We start from the raw sequence: 14,348 nt of genomic DNA on the forward strand, positions 1-14,348 counted from the left end.
AGAGATGAGGAAGAATTTCTTTAGCAAGAGGGTGGTGAATTTATGGAATCCATCTCCACAGCTGTGGAGATCAAGTCATTGGATATATTTATAGTGGAAGTTGATATGTTCTTAATTAGTAAGGATGTTAAAGGTTACAGGGAGAAGGCAGGAGAATGGATTTAAAAAGGGCAGTAAATCAGCCATGATCAAATGGCGGAGCAGAGTCCTGGCGAGGGTCTCGGCTGATAATGTCGACTCTTTATTCCTCTCCATAGCTGCTGCCTGACCTGCTGAGTGCCTCCAACAACAGTGAGTATTGCTCCAATTTCTAAATGGGGCTTCCAGTTAGAGATCTCTGTGATTCTATGACTAGAATTCAGGGGCTGGGGAGCAGAGTTTGAGAAGAAACAATTGCATATTCCAGGTTACTTTTTCTTTGAATAAGTCAAAAAATCCTTGGAATTCTCTATCATGGCAATTATAGTTTTATGAGTGAAAAAAGGTACCATAACTCAAATAAGGATTGCCTTCACCCTGTAACCTTTGACACCCTTATTAATCAAGAACCTATCAACCTTTGCTTTAAGTATAGCCAAAGACTTGGTCTCCAGACCCATGTGTAGCATTACGGCCTGGTATGGAGGATACAGTGCACAGGTTTGCAGACTCAACAGGCTCCATCATGGGCACAAACGTCCCCACCATCGAGGTAATCTTCAAGAGGTAGTGCCGCAAAAAGGCAGTATCCATCACTAAGGACCCTCAGCAAACCCTATTCTCATTAACTACTGCCAGTGAGGAATACAGGGTACTGAGGGCATACCCTCAGTGATCTAGGAACAGCTTCTTCCCCTCAACCATCAGCTTTCCGACTAGTCTATGAACCCGTGAACACTACTTTGTTTGTGTGCACTAATTATTTACTTTGCCTTTGCACTGTACTGCTGCACGAAAAGAACAAATCTCACGTCAGACACAAAAGTCATACAGATGCTGGAGTTCTTGAGCAACACCCACAGAATGCTGTAGGGTCTCAGCTCATCGGGCAGCATCTACGGAGGGGAGTAAACAGTTGATGTTTTGGGCCGAGATGCTTCATCAGGTCTGGAAAGGAAACGGGTGGAAATCAGGAAAAGGTGGTGGAAGGAGGGGAAGAAACATCAGCTGGTAGAGGATTGCTGAGATCAGGTGAGGGAGAAGGTGGGTTGGTGAGCTGGAAGAGGTAAAGAGCTGTAGAAAAAGGAATTTAATGGGAAAGGACATGGAAGAAAGGGAGGAGAACTTTCATCTGGTGTTGGCCCAAAACTTTGAATGCTTATTCCTCTCCATGGATGCTGACCAGCCTGCGGAGTTCCTCCAGTACTTTTTGTGTATAGATCTGCCAGTTAAGCCGGGGCAATCTCCCTTTCACTCTGTGTTCCTCAGCATTACATAAAATCTTCTTCCCTCTGAACATGAGGTTGAACTTGATGATGCTATGATCTCCACTAGATACCTGCCTGTATACTGTTGGACAGTGGACTAAAGAAGACCATAAGCATAACAGTGGCCAAATGGTTAAGGCATTCGTCTAGTGATCTGAAGGTCGCTAGTTCAAGCCTCAGCTGAGGCTACGTGTTGTGTCCTTGAGCAAGGCACTTAACCACACATTGCTCTGCGACGACACCGGTGCCAAGCTGTATGGGTCCTAATGTCCTTCCCTTGGACAACATCAGTGGCGTGGAGAGAGGAGACTTGCAGCATGGTCTTCCATACAACCTTGCCCAGGCCTGCGCCCTGGAAACCTCCTCATGAGACTAACGGATGCCTATAAAAGCATAACAGCATAATGGTTTGTGTAATACTAATGCAGCAAAAATGACCCAGCTTCAATTCCACTGCTGTCTGCAAGGAGTCTTTATGACTCCTGTGACTGCATGGGTTTCCTCTGGGTGCTCTGGTTTCCTCCCACATTTCAAAGACCATAAGACATAGGAACCAAATTGGGTCATTCAGCCCATCGAGTCTGCTCTGCCATTCCAGCATGGCTGATTCCATACTCTTGCCTTCTCGCTGTATCCTTTGATGCCCTGACCAATCAGGAAATGATCAACTTTTGCCTCCACCATAGTCTGTGGCAGAGCATTTCACAGATTCAATACTCTGTCACTAAAAAAATCCCTCGTTACCTCTGCTCTAAAATGTCGCCCCTGAGTTTTGAGGTTGTGCCTCCTAGTTCTGGATAATCCCCCCGCATAGGAAACATCCTCTCCACATCCACCCTGTTTAGTCCTTTCAACATTTGGTACGTTTCAATGAGATCCCCCCACATTCTTCTAAATTCCAGTGAGCTTAGGCCTGAAGCTGCCAAACACTTCCCATACATTAACCCCCTTCATTCCTGGAATCATCTTCGTGAACCTCCTCTGGACTCTCTCCAATGATAACACTTCCTTTCTGAGGTATGGGGCCCAATACTCCAAGTGCAGCCTGACTAGTGTCTTATAAAGGCTCAGCATTATCTCCTACGTACAGGTCAGTAGGTTAATTGGTCCCATGGGTGTTATTAGGCAGCGTGAGCCTGTTGGGCTGGAGGGGCCTATTACCATCTCTAAACCTAGGAAGAGAATTAGGTCACTTGACCCATCGAGTCTAATCTGCCATTCAATAGTGGGTGATTTTATCATTATATCTGGCCTTTTACAAGAGACAATCTCCACTTGAGACACATGCTGATCTAGAACTTTGATATGGCCTGGATCATGGCGGGGGTTCCTAGCTTGTGAGTTTCCATGTAGCACTGCGTTCCACAGGTTTGGGCAAGTACAGTTAATGAATGTTTTTAAGTATTTTGTACAGGTATATATTTATATATAAGCACAATATTGCACAAAAACAATATTTAAAGTTACATTGGAAATGAACCTGTGACAAAGAAGGGTATCTATAACCTATAATTTGAATACTGCTCAATCCCAAAGAACCTGGGCTGGAGATTACCTTCTACACTCATTACCTGTATTCGGGATATGGAGATATCCTGAGCAGTCAGGAAGGATGTGGTGACTCCAGAGAGGGTGTGGAGGAGATTCACAAGGAACTTTCCAAAATTAGATGAATTGAGGATGTGTTGGGTTGTCTGGACTAGAATTACTGCCTTTGCAACATATTTGGGAAGGTTTAATTGAAGTGTATAAAACTGTCATAAATCTAGACAACACATACAGAAAGGACCTGCAGCAAAGATCTGATAATCCAACACCTTTGGGCTTCGATGGTGCTGGACTTTACCTTGACGTTACAGACTGGGGTAATGACTTGACAGTGAATTCAATGATTTCAAAGGCAGGTGCAGGAAACGGAGCCCTGATGAGTTTAAAGGGAATGTGGAAAAATGGGGCCTCAGTGAGTATTAAAGGAGTATGGGGACTGGTGTCCCAGTGAGTTTAAAGGGACAACAGTTTACAAAAGCTGGTCAGCCACTGAGTCATAGAATCACAGAGCAAAGAAACAGCCCCATCTAGACCCTTTGACCCATCTAGTCTGTGCCGAACTATTTTTCTGCCTAGTCCCATCGACCTGCACCTGGACCAGAGACCCCCATACCACTCTCATCCAAACTTCTCTCAAATTGTACATTTCATCCTGCATCCACCACTTCTGCTGACAGCTCATTCCACACTCCCATCACCCTCTGCGTGAAGAAGTTTCCCCTTAGACTCCCCATAAATATTTTACCTTTCACCCTAGACCCATGACCTCTAATTTCTGTCTCATTCAAAATAAGGAGAAAAAACCTGCTTGAATTTACCTTCTCTATACTCATCTATAAGATTTCCCTTCATTTTCTGACACTCCAGGGAATAATGACCTAACCGATTTAATCTTTCCTGATAACTCAGGTCCTCAAGTCCCTTGTAATTTTTCTCTACATTCTTTCAAGCTTATTGATATCTTTCCAGTAGGCAGGCGACTAGAATTGCACACAGTACTCTTGGGATGTATGGAGGGTCTAGGGAGGGGTAGCAGCTCTGGTGAAGGGGCTTATCGTGTCCATTCCAGAACAGCTCACTCACCTTTAGTCCCCACCACACACTCACCTCTCACCTGAGACACCACGTAGCTGTTTGCATGCAACTTGGCCACACCCTGGTACACCACTTTGACAGGTGGGCTAAACCAGGTGAGGGTAGCTGGTGGGCCTCATACCCCAGTGAGAAAGGGACATGCCTGTCCCAGCTTGCGAAGTCAGCTCCTGCGGACTGGATGGATTCGATCTACAATGACATCCAAGGCGGTTCTGCAACGCTTTGTGGAGAACAAAGGGGATGTCGAGGCACAGAAGATGCCATGGTCATCCACTGCAACCAAGGAAGACCCCAGTTGTGAAGAATTACTCGGACCACTGGACCCGAACTTCTGAGGTCGAGAGTGGAACTGTCCCAGTACAAAGGCTTTTCCACTTTAAAAACTGTCCTACAACTTTCCGGTCATCGTCAGATACCATGGACAACCAGCACTTTAAAAACTGTCCTACAACTTTCCTGTCATCGTCAGATATGATGGACAGCCACCATTTTAAAAACTGTCCTACAAGTTTCCTGTCATCGTCAGATACGATGGACAACCACCACTTTAAAAACTGTACTACAACTTTCCTGTCATCGTCAGATATGACGGACAGCCACCACTTTAAAAACTGTCCTACAAGTTTCCTGTCATCATCAGATACCATGGACAACCACCACTTTAAAAACTGTACTACAAGTTTCCTGTCATCATCAGATACCATGGATAACCAGCACCAGTAAGCAGATGTCTAGAAATGTACACAGTAGTCTAAATTCGGCCTCATCCATGTCCCAATGCCCTGATTTATGAAGACCAATGTACCAACAGCTCTCTTTACAACCCTACCAACCTGCGATGCCATTGAAATGTCATACCATTGAGATTACTGAGAAATTGGATACCAGTTTATCGGAGATTTACTTTATTTTCTTAAGCAGAGGGGTCAATAACTAGGAAGCTTAAACTTAAGTTGATTAGTTCATGCGTCACAGAGCAGTGAGATAACAAATGCTCAGTGATGGTGTGGGGGTGGAACTCACTGCCTGTAAGGGTGGTGGAAGCAGGCACACTCATTGTTAAAAGTAAGGAGATAGATTCTTGAAGAGTCGTAACCTTCAGGGCTTATGGGAGAGAAGCTGGGAAATGCTTTTTTGGCCAACATCAGCTCGGTAGGTCAAATGGCCTCACTCTATGTTGCAGATTTCTATGATCCTGTAATATTGATACACCTATCCCAATTTATATTCAGGTTAAAAGTACCTATAGCTATTTTCTAAATGTACAGCTTCTACCACTTCACCGCTGCTGCCAGGTGGGGTCTATGGTCCACAAGATTCAATATGTAAGGTTTTTTATTGTTCCTCTGCAGGTACACAGTGTAAAGGAAAACGAAATGATCGTTGATCTGAATCTGATGCAGCATAAAAAAAACAACGAGAGCTATTGAGAACACTAAAAAAGTGGTGCAGCTTCTAGCCAGGGGGAGGACTATGCCTGGCATAGCCGGCAAGACCAGAATCTAGCTGACAACCTGGACTGTAGGTGTTGCAAATCATAAATCATGTCAAATATTGTTGGACAATTTCCCTCAAAGAGCAAGGCAAACTAAAAGAATTACAGCTGAGGACACTTTGCATAACGACACACTAACAGATGGCTTCTGGAGTCTTAAATCTTTCCTTCTATCACTAAAGCCTTCAAGGACTAGTTATCTCCTCCATCAGGCAGGGCGATCAGAGATGCAGAGATCTGAAAGAGAGGTAATGGGAAGGGCTGGCTTCCAGCGTGGAGTGTAGGTGACAAGGGGGTTCTGATGTACCACTGTTGAACAGGAGTGAATAAGGCAGGATGAAGTATCCCTGTGTTCCCATGACTTGCACACAGCAGATTTAATGGGAACTTCCAATGGCAATTTAAATAAACAATTGAGTGAAGGATGTGGGAAAAGGGAATGGGGAGCTGGGGCTGATTGGGAAGCTCGTTCAAAAGGTTGGCAGAGTCTAAAATTTTGCATCTCCTCCTCAGGACTGTACAAACCCCAAACCCACTTACAGTAATCATTGTCCTTCCTCAGATTATACCATGAATTTTGTACAATCCAGTTATCTTGATCTTTGCTTCTATATCACAGTTCTGTGCATCCCAGAGCCAGCCTGGATGAGGTGAGCTGAACAGAGGACCATGTGAGTTGGGGAAAGGAGAGCTATCACTCCAGTTGGAATGGCAGGATGGAGAAGGGGGTGAGTTGTGGTAGCAGAGTGGTGGAGAGAGGATTGAAGATGATATCAGTTTTTCAGTATCATCTCTAGAACCATTGCCCTCCTGAGAGATCAGTTCACTTCATCACTTGAAAGTTGGAATGTGCTTCCACCTTGGTGAATTCAGTTGCCATCAGACACCTCCTGGTTGTCGTGGGGGAAGGTCACAACCACAGTTCCCTCAGGGCTGCTCGTCACAGGTGTTTTCTCTTTCTCTTCTGCTTCCCCTGCGAACGAAACACAAAATGATGAGTGAAGGCCAAGTGTGTTACCAATAACCATAAGAGATGGGAGCAGAATTAAGCCATTCAGCCCATCAAGTCTGTTCTGCTATTCCACCATGGCTGATTTATCATCCCTCTCAACCCAATTTTCCTGCCTTTTCCACATAACCTTTGTTACATACCTCGTGGGTACCTTGTGACTGTCTTATGCCCATGATGTAATTGAGTATCTTGTGAGCATGATGTAATTGTCTTGTGATGGTGGAGTGATGTAATTTTCCCGCCAGTGTGAGGTCACATGATGTAATTTTCCTGCCGGTGTGAGGTCACGTGATGACGTGTTCCAACAGGTATATAAAAGGGAAACCCCTGTTGTCACACGGTTAGTTCGTCAGTTAATTCGTTAGTTAGTTCGTTATGCTGTGTATTTGTCTCATGATGCAGTTTCGTTTTAAAGTGGAGTTTTACTTTCTATTTTAAGGTAAAAACATTGTGCCGGCAGTTTCGCCAATCGCTGCTAGTTCTTGTTTGTTGCACCTTTGTTTTACCTTTCCAGTCTAGTATTGGAGAGTGAAGACCTTACCAATGTATGGGAACTCGAAGGATTGAGTAAAGTTGGTGTCGTTCAGTGGTTTTATAAAGGATCAACATTATTGAATCTTCGTTCAGGAATAGTGGCCTGCATCTGAGATAACCCCTGCAAGATCAGGAAGGTTTGTGCTTTTCCCTCCGGGAAAAAGGTCAGTTCCTTTAAGCCATTTTATTTCCTTCGTCATGAATCCGTTGGACAAGGCACCTCTCAGCTGGGATCAATAGTAACGACATGTCTTCGAAGAAATCAGTTTTCAGGGAAGTCCTCCTTACTGACTTTCGAATTTACCACTTTAAGACTGTTGTCAAATTTACCACTTTAAGACCTGTCCCAGAGTTCGGCTGTTTGTTAAATTGCTGTATAGCTGTTAATTTCCGGTTAAGTTAGTCGTTCGATTACTTTTCACTATTGTTGAGCAGAGTTTAATAAATGTTTATGTTTGTTTATAAAACCTGACTCAATTATATATTTCATTGTTGCTGACCATGTAACACCTTTAACATCGTTACTAATCAAGAAACTATCAACCTCCACTTTAAATAAACCCAATGCCACCGCTGAATGTGGCAATGAATTCCACAGACTCATCACCTTCTGGCTAAGGAAATCCCTCCACGTCTGTTCTAAAGAGACATCTTCTTCTGAGGCTCTGCCATCTCTTAGATTCTCCCACTAAAACCCTCTACATATTCACTCTATCCAGGCCTTTCAATATTCAATAGATTTCAATGAGATTCCCCTTCATTCTTCTCAGTTTCAGTGAGTACAGGCCCAGAACCACCAAGCACTCCTCAAACATTAACGCTTTCATTAACACGATCATTTTTGTAAACATCCTCTGCAATATCAGCACATCTTTCTTAGATATGGGGCCCAAAACTGTTCACAATACTCCAAGTGTGATCTGTCCATTGCCCTCTTAAGCCTCAGCATTACATTGTTGCTTTTACATTTGCTCTTGACGTTTTTGAAACAAATCCTAACATTGCACTTGCTTTCCTTATCACTCAACCATGTCATAGAACGTGTCCAGGAACTGCCATTGTGAATGGACCAATTAGATGGTTATTAAGAGAATTGGAAAGTAGAACATTACAGCACATTACCGCTGTGTCGATCTTTTAACCTACGCTATGATCAATCGAACCCTTCCCTCGCGCATAGCCCTCGATTTTTCTATCAACCATGGACCTATCTGTTTCCTAAATGTCCCTAATGTATCTGCCTCTACCCCAATTATGCAGCGTTTTAATAGAAACTGCATTACGCCAGCATAACCTCAATAACATTTCATTTCCGTCATCTCCACTAGTTCTACACCCCTCCGAGAACATTTCCTGTGTCCATTTTGTCCTCTGACTCGAACCTGACTTGAACTGCAGCTTTGTTTATATTCGTTCCTTCATTGCCTTGGTCCTGAGCTCTGAAATTCCTTCCTCAAACCTTTCTGCCACTGTCTCTCCTTCTTTCAGCCACTCCTTAAACCAAACTTTCTGATCCAGCATTTGAGTATCTGTCCTTACAAGAGCAGAATCAATCATCCGGCTCCTTACACAGGAGCAGAATTAGGCCATTTGGCCCATCAAATCTGCTCTGCTATCCACCATGGCTGATTTATTATCCCTCTTTTCCCCATTCTCCTGCCTTCTCCCCATAACCTTTGACATTAACCTTTGACACCCTTTCTGATCATGAACCTACAAACCTCTGTTTTAAATATACTCGACAACTTGGCCTCCACAGCCATCCATGATAATGAATTTCACAGATTTACCACCTTCTGGCTAAAGAAATTCCTCCTCATCTCTGTTCTAAAGGGACGTCCTTCTGAGGCTGTGCCCTCTGGTCCAAGACCAGACTATAGGAAACATCCATTCTACATCTACTCTATCTAGATCTTACAATATTCAATAGTTTTAGAGAGATTCCCCCTGCCAATCTTCTAATCTCCAGTGAGCACAGGCCCCAGAGCCATCAAACACGCCTCATGCATTAACCCTTTCATTCCCAGGATCATTCTTGTGAACCTCCTCTGGACACTCTTCAATGTCAGCACGTCCTTTCTTACATAAGGGGCCCAAAACTGATCACTGTATTCCAAATGCAGTCTAACCAATGCTTTCCAGAGACTACATTGTTTTCCCCAGAACATACTGCCATCATAGAGAGCATCCTCATATCAGTCTTTACTGTCTGGTGTGGTGCAGCATCCCGTCACAATATACGAGAACTACAGTGAACAGTCAGCTCACCAGAAAAGGTCATTGGCTGCAGACTACCGTCTCTGCATGTGTCCAGGACAAAGAACAGTAGTAAGTCTGGACACCACCCACTCTGAAAACTGCTTTTCCAATAGTTCCCTTCTGGAAGACACTGTAGGTCTATTAAAACGAAATCTTCATGCCATTTTAAAAATTTCTTCCCCCAGGCAGTTAACCTGATCACCCATTGTGGTTAGCTATCTATTACCCATTGTAGTTAGTCTGTCTATTACCCTGACACTGCACTGCACTGTAGACACTCGAAACCACTTTTTATAATGCTCTTTACTATGTAAATACATACTGTTAGATATTCATTTATGCTCATTTTTTTCCATACCTGTCTTTTAACCTATAACTTTAACAGCTTTTTAAAGTTTTTATTTTTTTTTATATATAGTTCTTTATTCTTTTACAATTGTTGACTGTTTTTTTGTTGCATGTTGTGGTCCTGACCAGCACAGCGTGGCAAATCCCTAATACATGTAATTGTATATTGTGAATGAAGTTGATCCTTTGCCATTCAGTAAGATCATGGCCTGTCTGACCTTGACCTTAACTCTACCTTCCAACTTTCCTCTCAGCCCTCTTCAGCTTGCCATCCAAAAATCTGATTTACTTTAGCCTTGAAGATGTTCAGTAATTCACTCATGACAAAGGAAGTCTCCTCGCCCCTGAATAATGGTGTTAGAACACAGAACAGAACAGTATAGGAAAAGGCCCTTCAGCCCACAATGTTGTGCTCAACTAACTCAATTAGTAATCAAATTCCCAACTAAAGTAATTCATTTTGACTACATAATGTTCATATTCTTCTATTTTCCTGCTATTTATGCACCTCTTTGAACCCTTTTATCATATTTGTCTCCCCCCACCCCCAGGTAGAGCATTCCAAGCACTCACCATTACCCTTCATATCTCATTTGAACCTACCCCCTCTCACCTTAAATACACGCCTTCTGCTATTAGACATTTCAGCCCTGAGAAAAAAGATGCTGTCTATGCCTCTCATTATCTTATAAACGTCTATCAAACTTTCACCACTCCAGAGGAAACAATCCAAGTTTGTCCAAACTCTCCTTATATCTCCTCGTCTTTAATCCAGGCAGCAACTCAGTAACCTCTTCTGCACCTTTCCAAACCTTCAACATCTTTCCTATAACGTGGGCAACCAGAATTGAATGAGAACACAACCAGGTGTGGCCTAAACAGAGGTCTGTAACACTGAAACATTCTGTAAGTTCTAGAGTTGTGCAGGACGGAGACCCATCATTTGGTCTATGCTAACCATTACATCTAACTGCCTGCACTCCGTCCTTAGCTTTCTAAGCCTCGGCTACTTAGGTATTGGCTGATTGAAAAGATCCTTACCTTGTGGTGAGGCCTCACTGGGATCTGGATAAGTACCAAGGGGACTGTCTGCCTCACAGTAGTTGCCCCCATCTTCAAACACCTCTGGTGGCCAACGCAGCTCTCCGCTCTCTACTTCGCTGTTGTCAGTTGGCTCAATGACAATGGAAGGCAGTCGTCCTTTAATACTCCTGGAACACTCCTCGGCGCTCTCCAGCGGATCTGGAAATATCTGTGGGGAATGAGGAGGCAGCAAATGAACATAGAACATAGTACAGCAGAGGTTCCACAGCCCACAATGTTGTACCGATCTTTTAAACTACTCCAATTTCAGTCTAGTATAGAACACAGGGAATGCTCTCTAATCCATACAGCACAGTATAGGCCTATCTACCCATGATGTTGTTCCAAACTTTTAACCTACTCAAACATCAAGCTTATTCTTCCCTCCCACATAGCCTTCCATTTTCCTTTCATCCTTGTACAGCATCCCTATAGTATCAGTCTCTACCACTAACCCCAGCAGTGCATTCCACTGTCTGTGTAAAAGACCTGCCTCTGGCAACCCACCTACACTTCCCTCCACCCACCTTAAAGTATTGTCCTCTCAAATTAGCCACTGTTGCACTGGGAAAAAGACGCTGGCTGCGACTCTATCTGTGCCCCTTATCGTCTATCAAGTCTCCTCTCATCTTCCTTTGTTCCAAACAGAAAAGCCCTAGCTTGCTCAGCCTTCCCACTTAGGGAATGCTCTCCTGCTGTTTCCCCCCACATTCCAAAAATGGACAGGTTAAGAGGTTAACTGGTCATATGGATGTAATGGAGCTCATTGGACTAGAAGAACAGAAGGACCTGTTACCATGCTGTATCTCTAAATAAAATATAAAATCTCCTCTGTGTTGTGTATTTAATATTTCAGTAATATCCAAGACATATTCTAAATGTTTGATTACGCATTCTTTGTTTCTTTACATAATTTGTGAATGGCATACATCATTACACCACCACGTCATAATTGCGAGCCTTACACAAAGTGAAACTAAGCACATGCGCACGTTATCCCGGGCTCCTGTGTTTTCCTTTCGATTAGTTTTTGGAATTATGAAACATCACAGTGGTGATGAGTAAGTTTTAAAACAAACTACCTGTTGAAGTGCAGCATGTTATTTTTTTCTTTGCAAGGGGAGAGGAAGTCAAGTCAGGTCATGTCAAGTTTATTGTCATTTAATGATTTACATGTATATAATGTATATAACCAACGAAACAACATTTTATCCCTGATGAAGCTGGCAGAGTTTGTCATCAAAATGTCAGTTATAATGGATACCTGTACCTGGATGGAAGCCCAAGGAGAGTTTCTCCAAACAAGGGTGCAAAACACAATAAAACACATAACACATGATAACTTATGAAGGTAAGGATAAAATTTATAGATGAATCACACTTAAATAACAAATTAAAGTGCATTATATCAAATGTTGTAAAGTACGAAACAGATTAACCACTGACACTTAGAATACGATGCAGCAGGGAGATCAAAAGCCTAATGGTCTGGGGGCAGAGAGCCATTCAAGTTTAAAAAAAAGTGCAGCACATTTTTTCTTTGCAAGGGGAGAAAGAGGTCGAGTTAAAATAAGAGGCAGAAAATGGATGAAATTCACAGATTCATAAAAGTGAGTACTGAGTGATAATAATAATAAATAACAAGGCGGTAGAAATGGCTGTCCTCATTGGAAAGATAGATGTGTTTGATTGCACAACAGATAACAGGATGTTGTATACTGAACAAATTGAGCAGTATTTTGAAACAAATGAAATAGCCAATGAGAAATGAGTATCAGTTATGCTGAGAGCAATTGGTGGAAGAGCATACTGTTTCCTTAGAATTATAACTGCTCCAATCAAACCAGCTGAAGTGAGCTTCACTAATATCATAAAATTAATGCAGGAACATTTAGAATCAAAACCATTGCTGATTGCAGAATACTTTAGCTATCATAAGCTGAGTCAAAAGGAATGGGAATCCATTTCAGTGTATGTGTCTGTGTGGAATTTGCACGTTCACCCTCTGACTGTGGGAGGTTCTCCCTGGTGCTTTGGTTTCTTCCCACATCCAAAGCATGTGCAGATTGGTGGGTTAGTTAGCCTTCATTAATTGCCCTCTGTATGTTGGGAGTGGAAGAATCTGGAAGGAATTGATGGGATTGCAAAGTAGATTGGGAGATGAAGAGTCCATCTGTACTGTACGAGGTGAATTCAAGAGTCTGTCTTTGTTTTTGTCTATCAGTCACATACCACTGTCTCTGCTCCCTGCTGCCCTTATCATTTACTAGACACCTCAGACTCCTTTCTCAGCACTCCCCCTTCTCCTCTTTACAGAGGCCTTCTCCCCTCTCAACTCTCAGTCCTGACACAGGGTTTCGATCTGAAATGTCTACAATACCTTTCCTCCCACAGATGCTGTTGCACTTTCTGAGTTGCCCCAGCAGGCTCTGTGCGAGAAATTGACCTCCTTGATTATCCAGATCAGCAGCTTGTACAAAATGAACAGTGCCTCTGGAGCCAGAACGTAGTGGTAGAGGGAGATCCATTAGGCACATTTGAGAAACTCTTAGAAAGGCACATGGACGAAAGAAAAGTGGAGAGTTATGGAAGAGTTAGATTGATCTTGGAATAGGCTAAATGATCGGAACAACATTGTGAACCAAAGGGTTTGTACTGTGCTGTATATTTCTACTTGCTGTGCTCTACATTCCAACAGTAATTTCATCACGGTCACTGTGCCAAAGAGTCATAGAAACCAGGAACAGGCCCTTCAGTCCACCATCTGTGTGCTGACCCTTGACGCCTTTGCCTTTCCAACTGGTTAAAGTAGTGGGTACGGAAAGAATTGTCTAAGGAGTCTTGGTGAGTAGTTGCAGGGAACCCAGTAGATGGTGTCCACTGCAGTTACTGTGCATCGCTGGTAGAGTGAGCGATGTGTTGTGGGTGGTGTGAGCGATGTGTTGGGTGTGGAGTGAGTGATGTATTGTGTGTGGAGTGAGTAATGTGTTGTGGGTTTAGTGAGTGATGTATTGTGTGTGGAGTGAACGATGTGTTGTGGGTTTAGTGAGTGATGCGTTGTGGGTGGAGTGAACGATGTGTTGTGTGTGCAGTGAGTGATGTGTTGTGTGTGGAGTGAGTAATGTGTTGTGGGTTTAGTGAGTGATGTGTTGTGTGTGGAGTGAGTGATGTGTTGTGGGTGGAGTGAGTGATATGTTGTGGGTGGACGGAATGATGTGTTGTGGGTGGAGGGAAAATGTGTTGTGGATGGACTGAACAATGTGTTGAGGGAGGGTTGAGTGATGTGTTCTGGCTGGAGTGAGTGATGTGTTGTGTGTGGAGTGAGTGATGTGTTGTGGGTGGAGTGAGTGATACGTTGTGGGTGGAGGGAATGATGTGTTGTGGGTGGAGGGAATGATGTGTTGTGGGTGGAGGGAAAATGTGTTGTGGATGGACTGAACAATGTGTTGAGGGAGGGTTGAGTGATGTGTTGTGGGTGGAGTGAGTGATGTGTTGTGGGTGGAGTGAACAATGTGTTGTGGGTGGAGTGAGTGATGTGTTGTGTTTGGAGTGAGTGATGAGTTGTGTG

General features: G+C 43.4%; 1 long non-coding RNA gene across 2 annotated transcripts in view; it reads right to left on the bottom strand.

Annotated features, from left to right (window-relative positions):
• Positions 1-283: 283 nt before the first annotated feature.
• Positions 284-14,348, bottom strand: part of LOC134352850 (uncharacterized) — a 53,621-nt gene continuing 39,556 nt past the window's right edge. For both annotated transcript variants that reach the window (XR_010019484.1, XR_010019483.1), the window contains 2 exons: positions 10,739-10,949; positions 284-6,517 (listed from right to left, as the gene is read on the bottom strand). This is a non-coding gene — a long non-coding RNA (uncharacterized LOC134352850). The remainder of the gene's footprint in view (positions 6,518-10,738; positions 10,950-14,348) is intronic.

The sequence above is a fragment of the Mobula hypostoma genome, chromosome 10 (genome assembly GCF_963921235.1).
Source record: "Mobula hypostoma chromosome 10, sMobHyp1.1, whole genome shotgun sequence".
Lineage (NCBI taxonomy): Eukaryota > Metazoa > Chordata > Chondrichthyes > Myliobatiformes > Myliobatidae > Mobula > Mobula hypostoma.